Source organism: Myotis lucifugus, unplaced genomic scaffold (genome assembly GCF_000147115.1).
Source record: "Myotis lucifugus unplaced genomic scaffold, Myoluc2.0 scaffold_409, whole genome shotgun sequence".
NCBI classification, from domain to species: Eukaryota; Metazoa; Chordata; class Mammalia; order Chiroptera; family Vespertilionidae; genus Myotis; species Myotis lucifugus.
The window spans coordinates 283046-294208 of NW_005871457.1; the positions used below are offsets into that span (position 1 = coordinate 283046).

Genomic DNA, 11163 nt, shown 5'->3' on the forward strand with positions numbered 1-11163 from the left:
GGAGGGGGGCGCTGGTTTTGGGGGTGCCGGGAGCCGGGTCGACCCTAGTCGGGTAGCAGTGGGCGGGGCCACGAGATCGGGGGCGTTGGTAACCGGGCGGGGTGGGGGGGCACTGGGGCGGGGTGACCGCCGCCTTCCCCGCTCTGCACCCCGCCCCCGCCCGGGGGTCCCCTCCTTGCCAGTCCCGTCGTCGCCTGGGAGAAGGTGTAGAGGTGACCCCGCAGCCTCGCCCTCCTGGGGCTCAGAGGCGGTGGGTGCCTTCCCCGCTCCCAGCCCCAGAGTCCCCAAACGGCGGGCGGTTCAGGCACCTCCGAGCGAGACGAGGAAGCGCAGGGCGCACCTGCAGCCCTGCACCCAGTCCCCACCCTCAGGCTCTGTTCCTCTCCCTCCGGCTCAAAACCTCATCAAGAAGTAACCCCGGCCCTGGCCGGTGTGGCTCAGTGGACAGAGCGTCGGCCTGCGGACTGACGGGGTCCCCGGTTCCATTGCGGTCAGAGGCTCAGACCTCGGTTGCAGGCTCCTCCCCTGCCTGGGCCCTGGTCAGGCTCGTGCAGGAGGCCACCAATCCATGTGTCTCTCACATGGATGTTTCTCTCTCTGCCTCTCCCCCTCCCACTCTCTCTAAAAATCAATGGAAAAATATCCTTGGGCGAGGATTAAAAAGAAAGAAATAATCACAGTTGGGAAAGAAAAAATTTTAAGGAGGGAGACAGAACAGGTATCCTCTCCCCCCAGAAGAAAAGCAAAGGAAACCCGAGAAGCTACTGATCATAATTCGTTCTAGCTCTTGGTCTGGGAGAGTGAAAGAAAGAAAGAAAAACCCAATTGCTTTTTAAGTGAACTAACCGCAAAGTAAGAGCAGGACCGCTCCCGGGCTGAGGCGCAGCCGGGTGACGTGACAGGGTCAGGCTTGCCTTTCCCGGACTGGGCTGCGGCCCCCTCTTCCCACGGCCGCACCCCCGTTTCCTTCCCGAAGCTGGACGGCTCACACCCTGGGTTTCACCCACTTGTCCTGACGTGACATTGACCCGGATTCAGGCTGATGGCAGCGTAATTGTCCATGTGAAATCTCCACTAACCTTCACAGCCAGACCCTTGCATTTCAGGAGTGAACCTCACGCCCAAGACATGGGACAAACGCGGGATTCAAGCCCAGAGCCATTTATTACCAAGAGGCCGAGGAAGAATGTACAGCTCTCCTGCCTTTCTTTCTTTTTCCTTTTCCATGTGCCGTCTTAACCAGCCCGATGGAAGAGTTGGGCCAGATGCACAATTTGGTATCGTTTGGGTGCTGGGTGTGCTAAGTCCACAGATGTCGGAAGCTGTCGATACAAGGTTTCTCTTTAAGAAAAACAAACCTCATCTTGAAGCTCTCTAAGCCTGGAAAAAAGTGTTCAGATGGAAAATTTTTTCCTGAACGAAGTTCAACTAAGTTTAATCATTTAAAGGAAAACATGCCTCAGGGCTGGCAGAGGGAGGCTGGTCACGTGACTCAGCGCGCAACTGCACCCACCGCCCCTGGCGCTGGCCTCCCAGGCAGTTCGCCTCCCAGGGTGTGGATTTCCCTGACCCCTCTGGGTCCCACGCCCGTCTCCCCAGACGTGTCCGGTCGCTCCAGCGGGAGGGCTGCCAAGCCTGTGTTCCTTCCACCCTGAGAGCACATTTACCATCGGCCACATTTGGGGACCTGGCTTCCCGCAGACACTCAGAACCCCAGCGTGAGTTTATTAGGGGCTCCCCTCCCCTAAGCAGACAGCCCCAGCTCCCCCGCGGGGCCAAGGCCCTGAGATCATCTCCAGAAATCAACAAGGACCTCTCGGTCCCAGAGGAGGGCCAAGTCCCGGGAATATCGGGACATTGAAAATGGGGTCTAATCCCTCTTCTTTTTTAATATATATTTTATTGATTTTTTACAGAGAGGAAGGGAGAGGGACAGAGAGTTAGAAACATCAATGAGAGGGAAACATCGATCAGCTGCCCCCTGCACACCCCCCACTGAGGATGTGCCCACAGGCCGACACTTTATCCATTGAACCAAACCAGTCAGGGCACCTCTTCTTTTTAAAATATATTTTTATTGATCTCAGAGAGGAAGGGAGAGGGAGAGGGAGAGAAACATCAATGATGAGAGAGAATCATGGATCGGCTGCCTCCTGCATGCCCTACACTGGGGATCGAGCCCTCAACCCGGGCATGTGCCCTGACGGGGAATCAAACCGTGACCTCCTGGTTCAGAGGTCAACGTTCAACCACCAAGTCACCCCGGTCAGGCGGGGTCTGATCCCCCTTAATCAAGCATCCTGGCAGCGACACCTCGCCAGTGGCCGTGTGGTGGCTGGTGACGGGGTGGAGGACGAGGCCCCGCCTGGAAGCTGTCTGCCTGACTCCTGGAAAGCGAGAACTTCCTTGCAATGAACAAATCACACTTTAGGGGAGAACTGCGGTTGTTGGTGCTCAGAGCAGGAAATGTGTCCCGTGTGATATTTTCCTTGGCAACAGGACTAGCCTGGCATCCGGAGACGAAGGGGGTCTGCTCCTCACCACAGCCCAGGACCAACCACCCCCATTATAGCGGGTGGCCAGCCCCACCCCCAGCAACGCCCCCCTCAAGTGCCCTTCTCAGGGGCCCTCGCCACCCCTCCCTGCTCAGAGCCTCTGTAATGTCCACCATTCCCCACACGCCACTTGGTCATACATCGGAGGGGATGGTGTGGGCGCTGGTTATTACGGGATGCAGAAAGCCAGCGTCTGTGCTCAGATGCGAGGAGTGAGCGTTGGCGACAGAGGCGAGCCGTGTTTCTATGTTAACGCGTAGCGACAACCCGAGAGCCCAGGGCTGGGTGTGGACGGCCGAGTCTCATGTAACTGCCATTGTCTGTGGGCAGCGTGGCCCAGCTTTGCATTTGGTTTCCTCACAGGAGTCCACACTATTCACTGAGGACAGTGGAGGAGTTACAGGACCCCGTACCCTCTCGCAGAGAGCGGGTTAAGCCCTCAGAGTTGGCATGTAGCATCAGGATTGATTGGGCCCACAGCATCCTCCTGGTTCTGTCTAGACAGCCCTGCCTAATACAGTGGGCCACATAAAATCTATGAGGACTAGCCCTAGCCGGTGTGGCTCAGTGCTTAGAGCATCGGCCTGCAATCCAAAGGGTCCCGGGTTCGATTTTGGTCAAGGGCATGCTCCTCCCCGGCCCTGGTCAGGGCTCGTGCAGGAGGCAACCAATTGATGTGTTTCTCTCACATCAATGTTTCTCTCTGACTTTCCCTTTCTCCTCCACTCTCAAAAACCAGTGGAAAAATATCCTCGGGTGAGGATTAACAACAACAACAACAACAACAATAATAATAATAATAATAAAATCTATGAATAATAGAAGCAGCACATTTATTTTCCTGTGTTTCTTTTAAAGTTAACACTTCTAGCTGGGACGGTCCTGGGCCTCCCGCATGGTTCTGTGCGCTCCCAGCTGAGTAACCAGCTCAGCCAGCTGGCACCCTTCCGGGCACTGGGACCTGGAAGACTGGGTACGTGTGTGAGGGGGGGTCGGAGAGCAGGAGGTGAGCCCTGCCCCGCCAGGAGCGGGTCATCCTTCTGGATCTGAAACTGCCAGCGGGACGCACACCCTGGCCTCCCGGCCCCCAGAGGTGTGGTTTATTTCACTCAATTTGATTCTCGGTGTTAACGTTACGGATGCTCACAACGCCATGGTAACCTTAGGACTGGTCCACACAGCGTCCTTTTCCGTGTGCCTGGTGTGTTTAAGGGAATGGACAGGAGCCTGGCTGGTGCGGCTCAGTGGATTGAGCATTGTCCGTGGGCCAAGAAGTCTCGGGCACATGTCCGGATTGAGGGCCCGATCCCCAGTAGGGTGTGTGCAGGAGGCAACCAACCCGTGTGACTCTTCATTGATGTTTCTCTATCTAAAAATCAATAAAAAAAATTTTTTTTAAAAGAAAGAGAATGGACAGTTAGAGCTGAAAATGGAGTGTTTAGATCAGGGGCCAGCAACTTAGGGTCAGCAAGCCAAATCCAGCTTCTACCTGGTTTTGTTTTGTTTTTTGTTGTTTTTTTGCCAATCCTCACCTGAGGATATTTTCCCATTGATTTTTAGAGAGAGTGGAAGGGAGGGCGGGGAGACATGGATTGGTTGCATTGGGTACGGGCCCTGGGCACCGGGGATTGAACCTGCAACCCAGGCAAGTGCCCGTGACCCGAAATTGAACCCGAGACCCTTCGGTGCTGGGGTCAATGCTCTAACCACTGAGAACACTGGCCAGACTCCGCCTGTTTTTATAGTGAAGTTTACTGGACGCCCCCTTTGTGTGTCTCTGGCGGGTTTTGGTATAGAACACGAGGGCTTTCCCGCGTGGGGTGTTCTATTCAAAAACAAGATGCAGCTGCTACAAGGCAGTTTTACTTGCAGCATGTCCAGGGGCTTCACACCCACAGCTCTGCTCCCGGAAGGAAGCTGAGCCATCGCTCATACACACTATTAGGTCAATTACATGTTGATGCCTCTTAGCAGTTGGCTCTTTTCATCCCATGGAGTTGCGTCAGCTCATCCTGTGTCTGGCTGCATCTACAAAACACTGTGCTACATTTTAACACTTTTTTATTTTTTAAATATATGTTTATTGATTTCAGAGAGGAAGGGAGAGGGAGAGAGATAGAAGTATCCATGATGAGAGAGAGTCATTGATCGGCTGCCTCCTGCACACTGGGGATGGAGCCCGCAACCTGGACATGTGCCCTGACCAGCAATCGAACCGTGACCTCCTGGTTTATAGGTCGACGCTCAACCACTGAGCCACACCGGCCGGGCTACACTTTAACATGTAGCAAGAAATGACATTTAGGACTGCCGGGCCCTGGAGACCCTGTGTGTGCTCCATGACAATCTAATGGTACTATGGAGGCTGCTTGTCCTGCGAAGCCTAAAACTACCGCCTGGCAGTGTTTGCCAACCCCGGGTTCAGCGGGAAGCCCTGAGTCTCGCCCATGAGTCCCGGATGGCATGGTTACTCGGGAAGGAAAGGGAGTTAATATTAACCAGCTGCGAGTTTTAGTAACTGATTTCTGCCCTCATACCTAGCCCGGCATTCCCACCAGGGGCCCCAGGAGAGATTGCTGACGTACAAAACCCAAAGTGAAAAGATTGTCGGAAACCAACCAGCTTCCCACTTTTTAAATTCCTTCTTTTGTGTGACCCAGGAACTAGATCTGAAAGTCATCTTTATTTTTCTACTTCTAGTTTCTCTTTTTTCTCAGAGATAAAATGTTAAAAGCATTTCCCTTCCCTTGTTCTTTCTCTTATTCAGATATAAATAAAAGGGAAACAGCTTTCGATGTCCAGTTTTACAAGGATCAACACTAGGAATATATTAAAAGTTGTTTTAATCTACTCAGTGGTTGAGCATCGACCCCTGCACCAAGGGGCCACTGGTTCGATTCCTGGTCAGGGCACATGCCAGGTTGCTGGCTCCATCTTGCTGCAGAGTCCACAGATCCTGGCCCCTGGCCTTGCCCTCCGGCATCAAGGAGCCACCCCACTAGCAGCCCAGCAGACAGCCGCACAGAGGGCTGTGGTGGCACCAAGAAAGCACGTGTCCCTTCCTCTAAGGGGTCTCTCTCCCAGACCAGGAACTCCCACCCCCTGGAAAGATCCCAGTCCATCTTCCAGCTTGCACGCCTGGCCCCCTGCACGCCCGCCTCCAGCGGCCAGCGGCGGGAGAGATGTGTTTGAATGTGTGTGGCGCCTGCACCATCGTGACATGGGGCAGCTCTACGTCTCTCTAGGGCATCTGTCTCTGAGTCCAAATAAGATCTGGACACCAGCTGCCCTTGCAGCAAACTTTGGTTTCCATGGTAACTGAGCCATCCGCTCTTCCTGACTTGGGCAGGGCCAGCAGCACCACTGTGGTCTCAGCTCCAAAACGCCACATGCAGCTGGTCACTCCAGCGCCTCTGGCTGCTGCGGGCCGCGGGCCGGGCCAGGCGGGGGCCAGATGGGGCAGAGGGGCTCCCTGCTGGCTGCAGCGTCTTTGGCCCTGGGAGGGAGTGGGGAGACAATGCTTTAATCCTGATGGGGTTCAGGAGGGCCCAGCCCTTCCCTTGGCCACCTGTGTTCTGTTGGGTTAACCAGGCACCGCCTCCCAGACCGGGCTCTGTCCATCAGAAGTGGCCGTGGTGTCCGGCCCTGGCAGTTCCCGAGGCTGGGAGCTGTGGCGAGCTGGGGACCGGGGCGGTGGCCCGGGGGGCGGGGGCGGGGAGGGAGACTCCTCTCCTCTTGGTCCTTTCTGAGGGCGAGACCAGAGCTCCGCACCTGCCCACACTTCGCCCAGCCCTGGGGCCCAAGGAAAGACCCGGAATCTGTCTCCGATCAGAGGAGAGCGAGGAGACATGACAGCAGAACACAGGAGGGTCCCCGGAAGACGCGGGAGATCCTAGGAAAGGCTGCAGTGAAGGGAATAGTGTTGCACCAAATTAATGTCTTGCTTTTGTCATTGTACTGTGGCTATGCCATGTGTTAACAGTAGGGGGCGCAGCTGCTCTATGGAAACTATCTTGGCACCTCTTCTGTGAGTCTAAACTATTTTAAAATAAAAAGGTTTTTTAAATCGTGTATTTTTCTCCATGAAAATAAAAGGAGGCACCGTCTCTCATCTCTGCTGCAACGACTGTAAAATAATTCTGTCGTGCGCCTGATTTCTTTGCCCCTCCCATGCCCCGTCTGGCGCAGCCATGTCACCCAGACCACGGGGCAAAGGTCCACAGAGGCCACGGGGAAAGAGGACAGCTGGCCTCTTCTCCTAAAATACATTTTTATTGATTTCAGAGAGGGAGAGAGAGATGGAAATATCAGTGATGGGAGAGAACCATTCATTGCCTCCTGCACGCCCCACACGGGGGATCAAGCCTGCAACTCGGGCATCGAACCGTGACCTCCTGGTTCATAGGTCGAACCTCAACTACTGAGCCATGCTGGTGGGGCTGGACTAAATTCTTTTTTTAAAAAAATATATTTTATTGATTTTTTTTTTTTTACAGAGAGGAAGGGAGAGGGATAGAGAGTTAGAAACATCGATCATCTGCCTCCTGCACACCCTCTACTGGGGATGTGCCCGCAACCAAGGTACATGCCCTTGACCGGAATCGAACCTGGGACCTTTCAGTCCGCAGGCCGACGCTCTATCCACTGAGCCAAACAGGTTAGGGCTGGACTAAATTCTTTATTATTCCAGTTACTTGGCCCCAAAACCCTGGGGTCATCCTTGACTCCTCCTCTCTCACATCCCACCTTCAAACCATCAGCAGTTCCCTCAGTTCTGCCTTCCGATTACCTGTCTAGAATCTGGCCACCTCTGACTCCCCCTTCGCCTGCCCTCTTGCATTCCTCTCCAGCCCCCCTCCCCCCCCCCCCCAGGCTGGCCCATCCTCAACCACGACAACACCATGCACCTCAGGGCCTTGGCACGGGTGTCTGTGACCCTCAGAAACCTGCGCAGCTCACACCCATCCAGTAAGCAAAACGTTCAGATTAAAGACAAATATCAATTGGATTTTTTCTACTCAAGCTAACGCTGAGCCGTGGTTGGACGTTTCCTGGACTGCCTTGCGCGCTCCTTCCATTGTTTTCTGCGTCAAAGCAGAACTGGGGGAGGTGGGCCGCCACATGTAACCAGATCTTAGGGGGGCCCTAACCGGTTTGGCTCAGTGGATAGAGCATCGGCCTGCGGACTCAAGGGTCCTGGGTTCGATTCCAGTCAAGGGCATGTACCTTGGTTGCTGGCACATCCCCAGTGGGGAGTGTGCAGGAGGCAGCTGATTGGTTTCTCTCTCATTGATGTTTCTAACTCTCTATCCCTCTCCCTTCCTCTCTGTAAAAAATCAATAAAATATATTTTTAAAAAAAAAGATCTTAGGGGGGAGGCCGGCTTGGGGGCGAGCACACGAGCACTGCAGAGATAAGGGGGTGGAGGTGCCCCCAAACTGATGGCACTGCTGGGTGCGGGGCGGCTCTGGGCTTTTCTGGCACACAGACCAAGGGACACCCCTTCTGCTTAGGTGTCTGTCACTTGCAACCAAGAGTCCTAACTGTCCCCTCGGGGCTCCCAGTCTCCTGCTCCCAATGCAGCGGGAAGCTGGCTCCCCTGCCCTCCCGGCGAGGGCCAGGAACTGGGGCTTCCTGCAGGGGTGAGGGGCACAGGTGGGGCGTTAACCCGCTTCAGTCCCCTGGGCCTGTGGGCCTGGCTCCGGCCCCTCTGCTTCCTGGAGCCCCTTCTTCCCACCCTCAGGCGGCCCTGCAGCTTCTGATAACCGCACTATCCTCTCTGAGCTCGAGCCCGCCCTGGGGCGGGGCCCAGATAAGCCTCCCGGGCCGGGCCGCCCAGGCCCGCAGAGAGGGAACAGGGCGCCGCCCGTCTCATCATCAGACAGCACCGCGGGGCTGCGGGAGGGGGGGCAGGCGCCGCTTGGGAAACCCTCAGGCAAAGCCCCGAGGCCACGATCGTCATCACAGCTGCCGCTTACTCAGGATTACCACACACCGGGCGCCGGGCCAGGTCTGCCGTACATGGTCTCCCGGGATGTGGGGAGGGGATTGCCCCGAAGCCACGGCCCCTCCCTTTCTCGGCCCCACCTCTGGGCTCTTGTGCAAGGGTTTCAGCCCTTTTCACCAGCAGGATTACGGGACATGCGGCAGGTAACAGGATGGATTTTGTTCCAAACTCTCCACTGTCAGCAACTAAAATCTCCCAGGAAAGTTAACGGACTGGGGTTACTTTTTAAGCCCGTCGCAGCTGCCAACACTCTACTCCAACTGTTGCCCCTTAGTCATCCAAAACGACATAAAATCAAAACAATTACTGAGCTGGGACGCTGTGCCAGTGACTGGTGTGGGCACTGGAAATCCAAAGGTGAGTGAGGCACAGTTATGCCCCGTGGCTCGCTGCCATCCTAATAATAAAAGGCTAATATGCAAATCAACTGAACGACAGAACCACCGGTCACTATGATGGGCACTGACCAGCAGGGGGCAGACACTCAATGCAGGAGCTGCCCCCTGGTGGTCAGTGTGCTCCCACAGGGGGAGTGCTGCTCAGCCAGAAGCTGGGCTCATAGCTGGCGAGTGCAGCGGCGGTGGTGGAGCCTCTCCCGCCTCCGTGGCAGCGCTAAGGATGTCCAACTGACCGACTTGGCCTGCTCCCACGGGGCCAAAGCCATCAGTCGGACATACCCCGAGGTGGGCTCCCAGTCTGTGAGAGGGCACAGGCTGGGCTGAGGGACTGCCCCCCCTGAGTGCACGAATTTCGTGCACCCGGCCTCTAGTAAGTGCTATAATAGAGGAACAGTTGTGGCACAAAGTAAGAGAGGTGAGGGGCAGAGCTAACTCCATAAAGTGAGGTGGATCTTGAAGAAGAAAAAAAGTTAATGGGCTGGAAATGTAAATTTAAACAAAGGTTATTATTATTTTTTTAAAAAAGAAATGAAAACGCATATTCACACAAAAAGCTGTACATGGATATTCACAACAGCTTTAGTTTTTAATGGCCAAAACCTGGGGGAAACCAGCTGTCCGAAGCAGCACATGGTAAACACTCAAATAAAAAGGCACAAATTACTGAGCCACCAGGTGACCTGGGTGCATTGCAAGAGCCAGTCGCCAGGTGTCACACAGTGATTCCATTTATATGCGATTCTCTAAGTGACGGAGGGACAAAATTATGGTGGAGACCAGACAGGTGTGGCCAGGAATTGGCGGGGAGGGGTGACCACTATGGACCAACACGGGGATTTGTTTGTGTTGAGGGAACAGTTCTGCATCTGCTGATGATTCCTCAAATCTGCACTCCCGCTGAAATGCCCAGGAACCATGTACACAACCACAAGTGCATGTTGAAACCGGTGACATCCCAATAGGGCTCATCATTTACCTAATGGGGTTGCCACAGGGAAATTTCCTGATTTTGACAATCTGTGAGGTTACGGTGACCTGTAAGACACGGGGGGACCTGGGTGAAGGGTACATAGGAACTTGTTACAAATTTTGCAACTTCCGTGTCTTAACTATTTCAAAAATAGGTTATAATTTAAAGAGGAAAGAAGACATAAATGAAAAACCAGGCAAAGTAACTGCAACATATATCATAGAGCAGGAGACACCACCAATAGATACAGAGCACCTCTATGTCAATATGAAAATAATACCCAACCAATAACTGGACAAATATCAGGAAGTTCCGAGAATTTAAATGTCCATATTGGATCCTACTCATAATCAAATAAATTCAGATTAAGACAGCATGGAACCCTAGCCAGTGTGGCTCAGTGGATAGAGCATTGGCCTGCGGACCAAAGGGTCCTGAGTTTGATTCCAGTCAAGGGCACGTACCTTGGTTGCAGGCTCCTCCCTGGCCCAGACCCTGGTCAGGGCTCATGCAGAAGGCAAACAATTGATGTGTTTCTCTCACACCGATGTTTCTCTGTCTGTCTTTCCCTCTCTCTAAAAATCAATGGAAAGATATCCTCAGCTGAGGATTAACAACAAATAAACCACTTAAAAAAAACAAAACAGCATGGAAATACTAGTTTCCACTCATCGTGCTGTTACAGAATTTACCAGGCGACCGAAAAAAACACGCAGGAGCACCGGAGGCACAGGAAAAACCCACTTATTTCCAGCATTTCACACGCGCCGGTCCAGTGACTCAGGGGCGTCTGTTTCTCGCCAAATCCTGAGCCCCAGCACGGAGGAGGCTTTCCCTTTTTGTATTCTCCAGGTCTCTTTGTCTCCCAAATATGGATTATACTTCCGGACCTTTCTAGGGCTTTGCAAAAGGCCCCGTGTGTTGGGATGGGGGTAGTGGGACCACATCTCAAGGCCTGGCCTGGCGCTAGCACTGATAACTCCGTCTGGGGATGGTCTATGGCCTCTCTAAAATGGGAGTAGTATTTTGGGTCCACAGGCCTTGCAGGACCAGATAATTAAAGGGGCAGTGACTAGATTCAGATTGCTAGCCCCCCCGCCCCCAAATGTCTCATTTTCCCCATCAGTACCATTTTATTACAATCAGGATATTTATTTGTTTATCTAATTTATTGGGGTGACATTGGTTAATTATATAGCTTTCAGTATACCGTTCTATAATACATCAACTGTA

The 11163-nt window shown here is 53.7% G+C and overlaps 1 long non-coding RNA gene and 1 other non-coding gene across 2 annotated transcripts in view; both read right to left on the reverse strand.

Annotated features, from left to right (window-relative positions):
* Positions 1 to 1028, reverse strand: part of LOC106699453 — an 8537-nt gene extending 7509 nt beyond the window's left edge. The window contains exon 1 of the transcript XR_002826163.1: positions 847 to 1028. This is a non-coding gene — a transcript (uncharacterized LOC106699453). The remainder of the gene's footprint in view (positions 1 to 846) is intronic.
* Positions 1029 to 9517: 8489 nt separating this feature from the next.
* LOC111823149 lies at positions 9518 to 10445 on the reverse strand. Its single transcript, XR_002826160.1, has 2 exons — positions 10395 to 10445; positions 9518 to 10014 (listed from the first exon to the last, which is right to left on the reverse strand). It is a non-coding gene; the product is annotated as an uncharacterized LOC111823149 (long non-coding RNA).
* Between the last annotated feature and the right edge of the window lie 718 nt (positions 10446 to 11163).